Genomic DNA, 7,456 nt, shown 5'->3' with positions numbered 1-7,456 from the left:
GAAGTCTTCTTATAGTTTTTCCAGTTCTGATTCGAATTGATACCCGTGTCAAACCCTTGCAAGAAGTACTATGGAGTTTGATTTAATTTTCTCCATTGGTTACAGCGATGTACTCCAAGAATTTAGAGGTTCCAATCCGTGTCTGTCCCCTTACAGTGTCCTCTTTAAGTTACACACACACATATATATAACCCTAACTCCATTGCATCTAGCCAATCGGCAATGCATTCGATATTTGGTATTTTAACTGCTAATAATTACTTTATAAGGTGGTACGACGATACAGAACAAATACGTAAAAAATGTTTCTATGGTGATTAAACATTTTACATGGTACAAATTTCTATATCGCAGTACTTGAAACAATTAAAAATGGGCGTTGGCCAAATAACAAACATCACTCAAATACATTATATCTCTTCGTATCTGCAACATCAAATTCACCTCATCTTAACACATTAGAAACTTGACCTTTTTGTTCAGCAGATCATTTTTCAAGTAATGTAGGACCCCGCCTTAAAGGATATCCGCCGTGTTTACAAGCAACAGGGAAATATATATTTCTTGGTATTATGTCTCATCCAGTTCTCTCAAGAGAGGAGGTGTGTCATATTGTTTGTTTGTTTGTCATCTGATAGATTCTCCGACTATTTATCTATTCAATACTCTTCCATTTCTAGGCTATTACTGTTGAAAAAAAATCTTTTGTTCGGATTATAAGATAAGTAATCTTTCCCATGCCTTTTCTTCATAAATGTTTCACCGAATTTAATAAAAACAATAATAATAATAATAAAAGCCTACAGTGCCAATCGATAACATCACCCTTTGGCCTCTTGATTGTCACGCATGTTTAGTAATTAGAGAGAAATGGCAACTGGTTATCACTTACAAAGTTATCAAGGAAATTCTTAAGACATTTTACCATATACATCTGTGCAAGAGCAATCCCCATATTCTTTCAATTCAACCCAATTCTGAAAAGTTGAAGCTCTTGATCGCCTTTCTTAATAGTTGTTGCTCTTCGTATATCTTGTCGTTATCCTGTTATCTTTTGTCTATTTGTAGTCATGCGATTACATAACATGTACGTCTCATTTGGTTTTCAGTTCACATGAGGGATCCTGCGTCCGTCATCATGCGTTGTCCATCAACACGATATGTGGCTATGTCGTCTATCTAGGAATTACCCGTGGGGAATGAAACATCCATGTTTAACGTGTTCCGAAACATGTAAAGATGTAGTTCCTAGTAAACACTTTATACTGTTTTAAATTTACATATCTTTCCTACATTATATCCACTTTATTCGTTTTACAATACTGAAACAACTTCTTTCAACTTATATTAATCACTCTTGTTGGTCCGGATGTTAGCACGTCCGATCGGGGAATCAAACCCCGGCCGCCTTGGTAAAAGGCAAGTGCGCTATCCACTGCGCCAACCGATCACCCCTTTACTACAATAGTTATTTTATTCTTCAATAAGTTTTTCATGTAAACAGTGCCAAAACACATCCCAGCAACAAGGTTACAGCCGAGCTCGTGGCATGATACATACCTTACGTACAAGTATCCGCAGATTCCTGGGGTCGTTTTGATCAGGTTCCACAAAGATTAGCACTGACAAGTATCACATATTTGGTTCTTTGTGTTTAACGTACTTACGTCTGATAAGAAATGCACATTATAGATGCAATTACATGTACATGCGTGTTTGTCCTACGTTAATCACTCAAATAGCCAAACAATTTAACTATGAAATATATGAGGTAACTATAAATGTATGACCCCCTGCTCAACGAAGCTATGTGGGGGATACATATATCTGTAAATTGGTTCCGTCCATCTGTCTGTGCACAATCGTTTTCGCTGCATATCTCAAAAACATTAACAGATTTTGTATTCAAACTTCCCATATAGGTCAATTATAGTTAATAGGATTGTGCTATGGTATCTTAAAGTTCTGATTTCAAGATATCTCCCGTTGTTATGAAAACGGTACCCGAAAAAAGTATGTTTTGGTGCATATCTGTGTTTCCGGAATACAAATGTTTGTGTCCAACAGATTTGATCTTCAAACTTCACACTTTAGCTGATAGCTGATAGACATTACTGACAGCAACAACAACACTTGTGTATTTTGTCTGACTGTTCGCCACACTGGTATGTGTGGGTAATTCACCTGTCACCAGATCTAGACGTAATGGTCTCCAGGCAATTTGTTTCGCATACACAAATTATCTGTATTCGTGTGCTTTTGGCTCTCCATACATTTTGTATGTTCATGTCCCGTACTTCCGAAGTCTGTTGTGTTTAGTCTCATTGCTTAGCCAAGCATAACTATGCATGATCATGTATTACACACGTGTTTCAATATTCACTAGATTATGTAAGAATTTTCAGTCACGAATTCAAAGACCAATTTGGGGGATGGAGGTTCAAGAAGGAAAGGGTTATACTTTAATTTTTTTAGGGTTTTTTTAAGGAAAATTACCAGAAGTAGGGTTCCCTGAAGCCAGGGGAAACACTCTAAATCCCATCATATTTGTTAGCCATGTATTGCTAAGGTCAACAGTCGATCTGTCAGTATATCCTGACTCTTGACCATAGAGATACATGGATCTGTGGTTTCTGTATTTAATAGCCCATCTCTCTTAAACAATTAAAGCAGAGAAATTCTCTTAATACTTACAAATTATAAACAAAAACAGGTGACACAGGTATCATATTGTTATCATAAATCTAAATTCACATGTTAGTTTCATAGACCTAGAGAATGGAGCATGAGACATCTATAAGACAACTCCACCCTCTGTCAGTATGGTGCGATAGCTTGTTGACAATTTTGGTGTACATGTGAAAACATGGTAAAACTACTCTTATTCATTCAAGCATTCCTGACAGAACCATTCATCAGGCAACTCTTCCAAGTTTTCAAGTTTCAAGCAATTTGAATGGTACCACTTGTCACATCCATCACAACCAACTGAATCAAAACTTGCATCTTTTCCACAAATTCCACAAGGCCATACCACTTGCCTGCGTTTGTTGGTAGATTTCCCTTTCCCAATACACTTTTGATTCCTTTTCTGCTTTGGTTTTGTACATTTAAAGCAAGAATCATCTAAAACATCAGAACCGCATTGTCTTTCATCACTTTGTTGTACATCAGACACACTTGGTACACCCGATACACTTTGTACATCATTAGATACACTGACTGCGGGAATGTCAACACTATTGAGACTTGAAATACCTGAAATAAATGGCTCATCAAAACTGTTCAAAGAGTCAGGTATTGGAACAAAATCATCCAGATATCTTATTTGGTAATGAAACTGTTATTAATAAACAAACTCATAAGCATCTTGGTTTAACTTTTAGTAGTAGTAGTCTAGGACTTCTCTATAGATCCCTTTTTTCTCTCTTTTTTCGGAGGGCTTAGATTAATGTATGCATAATAACAATGAATCAAAATTTCATAAGTGTTTAATTAACCATCTTTTGAATGTTGATATGTAAAATACATGATTCATGAACATGTAGGATTGTTTGTAAATTAAAAGGCCCTTTATAAAAGTGTTGTTATGATAATTGATTATCGTTTAATTATATTGCTGGTTGATTGCCTGTAATTTAAAGGGACGTATAAAGAAATACACCTGTTCCGGGTGATTGATATCATCGCTATTTAAAATCGATGTCTGAGCTCCCGTCATTTCATGCGCTCCTCCCGCTGCTCCATGCGCTCTTTCTTACTACAGTATTTGTATGTCTCTATAGATCCCTTTTTTCTCTCTTTATCTATGTAAGCCGCCATCTTGGATTAAGGAGGGATTTTTCGGAGGGCTAATTGTAGATTAATTTATGCATAATAACAACGAATCAAGATTTTCTAAGTGTTTAATTGATCATCTTTTGAATGTTAATATGTAAAATACATGATTTATGAACATGGTTGATTGTTTGTAAATTGAATGGGTTTGTCACGGTCCATTAGTACTTCTCCATGTGACAAAAATCGATAGACCATGAATAATTAATGGACCTGGCTGATTGCCTGTAATTTAAAGGGACGTATAAAGAAACACACCTGTTCCGGGTGATTGATATCATCGCTATTTAAAATCGATGCCTGAGCTCCAGGCATTTTAAGCGCTCCTCCCCGTGCTCAATGCGCTCTTTTTGGCGCGCATTGCGCTCCATGCGCTCCTTCCCAGGCTCCATGTATTGACATTTATTAATATTGCTAATTGTTTGTATAAATGTCTTTATATCCTTTGTTATGTCTGTTGGGGTCGTGTACTACAGTATTTGTATGGGTATGATTTGCTCCACTGTATGTTACCAGAACGACAGATGACACGGCGTTATGTCATGGTAACATTACATTATAAGTGACAATTGACCAATCGTGTCAGTGAATACACAGTTGAATAAAGAATATGAATGCCAAAACACAATACTTCTTTTTTGTAGCTGCGATAGTACATGAAAATGAAAATGCACAGTTCTCTTCAGTCTCACTTCCCAAGATCTCTCGGTAATTCTATCTCGGTCTATCTCTGACTCTGTCCTTGGACTCCCTTCTTCAGCTCTCTCCTTCTACTCTCTCAACCTAGATCTCTACCTATTAAAGACAATCTAACACTACTTTTACTTAACTAAATCTTCTAATTCTATTGGCTAATTCCATCCCTAGGAGGCGGGGCTACATTTCTCTTTCAGAAGTCTTTTGATAACCATTTCCCTGTCTAAGGACCACGATTAACTTATCAATGCATTACACTAAATGGACCTTACATCCACACACCATTGTCCTCCGACCCTTCACACAGACATTCCCACACACTCCATTTCCTTTGAGTTCCTACCACCATGTGTGTCCTGGTCATCTCCTTTGTTATCAATTATAATCTCTTTTTAATTGCCTTCTTCTTACTCTTCTGATCTTACTCACTACCATTTTGCATCTGTCATAGCTTCATCTACCTAGACGTAACGCAGGGCAGGGTTTCACTTAGGACAACAGAATGCGGTCTCTCTCAATTTGATTTTGAATATACCAAACAGCTTTTATTATTGGAATTTTCTGTTCCCAGTCTCCATTTAATTCTAGCTGTTGAAGCCATGGCCAATCCTAGCCAATTTATAGAAAATAATAAATTTACATTAACTTCATTTCATTGTGTTTGTCTTCTATATGATAAACGAGTTTCGTATTTGGTGGGAGCACCTTTAGAAAGAGTGGCGATGGATACTCAGACTACTGCCGGAAAGTACGTCTGGATACCAAGGTGGTTAGTGGTTACAAGTTTTAGCTTATTCAAAGAGAGTAGCAGAGAAAATAATTTGCCAATTCAACTTACCATGGGAATAAATACTAGTTAAAAATATGACTTGGAATGTAAATATGTGAATGACCTCCGAGAAAACTGGATATAACTTATGAGCATGTGAGAAAGCATTTGAAGGAAAATGCTGAGCGACAGTAGCGTAATTAGACACTAGAAGTGAGTCGCATATAAGGAAACTAAGTTCTTAGGCAGGAAGTGTAGATAAGGAACCGGTGGACAGACAGAAGCCTGCTCACAAATCAAATACTGGCAGGGGAACAGTGAAGGGTCACCAAGGAAAAAGAAAAGTTAGGATACCTAATAAGACTAATTGTCAAAGAAAAGGCAACAGAACCCGGGAGCCCCCAGTCAGATTTGGCACTGAATAATTGTCTAAATACAGTGTTGGCCGTCAAAGAGTTCTGTCTGTGCCGAGTTTGACTTGAAAAGACCATCAAAGAAGAGATTTCCAGCGGACTGATGGGTAGCTGATTTCATGGTCAATCCAACATGTTTCTAAACAGTGTGTTGGTCTGTCGGTGCCAGGTGCCCACAGGCAATTATTGAAGAATAAGTACGGAAGTGGCTAGATTTGACACCACAACCTAAACGGTTTTATTCAGAACATTTGCAAATTTGGCTCATACCTGATATGGATTTGACTGTGGCGGATGCAAGAAAAAGTTGTCATCACAACAGAGCCTTGAGAGACATCTCAACTCATTTATACACTTTAAAGAATCGAACGGCATGGCATCAAGCAAAATCAAACCATGTACTCCCGTATAGGATGAGAATGTGGTTCAGAATCTAGGAGTTGATGAGGCCATACAAGAAGTATTGAGGGGCTTCTCGCCTGCGGAGTGGATAACGTCCATTCATGGAGGGTGGCGGACCTTACCCCTCTGCCATCACAGAGTGCCCGGGCAGAAGCCCCCATCAGTTACAATGAGTGTGATGTTTCCAATAGACTCAGTGCCATAGAGCAGGAGTTACGGGAAATTAAAGAATCCCAGCGGGCATTGCCGGGATTACTCGGGGATGCCTGGTCAGAGTAAACAAAATCTTCAGTAGAATACCACAGAAATGTAGCCACAACCATACAAAAAGACATCCAAAAAGTACTTACGAGGTGAAACTATTATATATATATAAAAGACTCTCCTCATGGAGCATCTCCATTTTTGTCAAGTATGTGGGGGATTCTCCAGCACATGACAAAAGGGCTGGAAAAACTTTCAGATCCAGATGGAAGGGTTCACTAAGGATATATAGCTATAGGTTGTTTTACCAAAAATCTCTTATCAATTCTGTGAGTGCTGGATATAATAGCATTGGATTTAAAGTACTTTTAAAGTGTAATGTGTGTACTAGTACCTAGGTTTTGGATTAAAGGGATATTACCTCAGTGATTCTGTAAGTGTTTCATGTACATCAGTATTGGATTAAAAGGATACAATATTACTTGTTAAGTGAGAGAAAATACAATATTTGTTTAAAATTGACCATAATAACGTCAATTTAAAGTTCTGTGAAGGAAGAAAGAAAATATTGGTCAAACGAACGACCATAGTAGCAATCCTGGCGTGTGATGGATTTGGAAAGGCAAAGATACAGATACAGATTGACCAACAAGAAGATAAGGGCAGCAATCATTTAAAGGCAGACTGGGAGCTTCCTAAAAGAAGGGTGTACCTGTTACAGTTTTAGACTTACCTGTGATTGTAATAGAAGAAAACAAAACGCAATACATTTGGTATTTTGGCAGGAACTCAAAGAAAAAATTTAAAACAAAACCTAGAGGGACAAAACCAAGGGACAAACGTTTGTTGTGAATGAATATGACTTCATCAAAAATCCTCTTAGTATTTACGTTGGATAATGAATTAGAACTGTGCAAAATAATTGATCAGACGAGCAAGTGTGTTGGATTTTGTTCTCGATGGAGTAAGAACTATGCCAATATGTATCTTTTCAGTTTTGCTGTGGATTAATAGAACTGTGCTGAAATTGATTTCCATTTACGTGTTCACTGTGAAGTGAAGAGAACTGTGCAATGGACTTTTCTTATGCGATATAGAGAGTGGTGACCATAATTAACATGGAAATGGGGGGGGG

The sequence above is a fragment of the Mizuhopecten yessoensis genome, unplaced genomic scaffold, assembly GCF_002113885.1.
Source record: "Mizuhopecten yessoensis strain PY_sf001 unplaced genomic scaffold, ASM211388v2 scaffold10945, whole genome shotgun sequence".
In the NCBI taxonomy this organism is placed as follows: Eukaryota; Metazoa; Mollusca; class Bivalvia; order Pectinida; family Pectinidae; genus Mizuhopecten; species Mizuhopecten yessoensis.
This window is presented reverse-complemented; position numbering follows the sequence as displayed.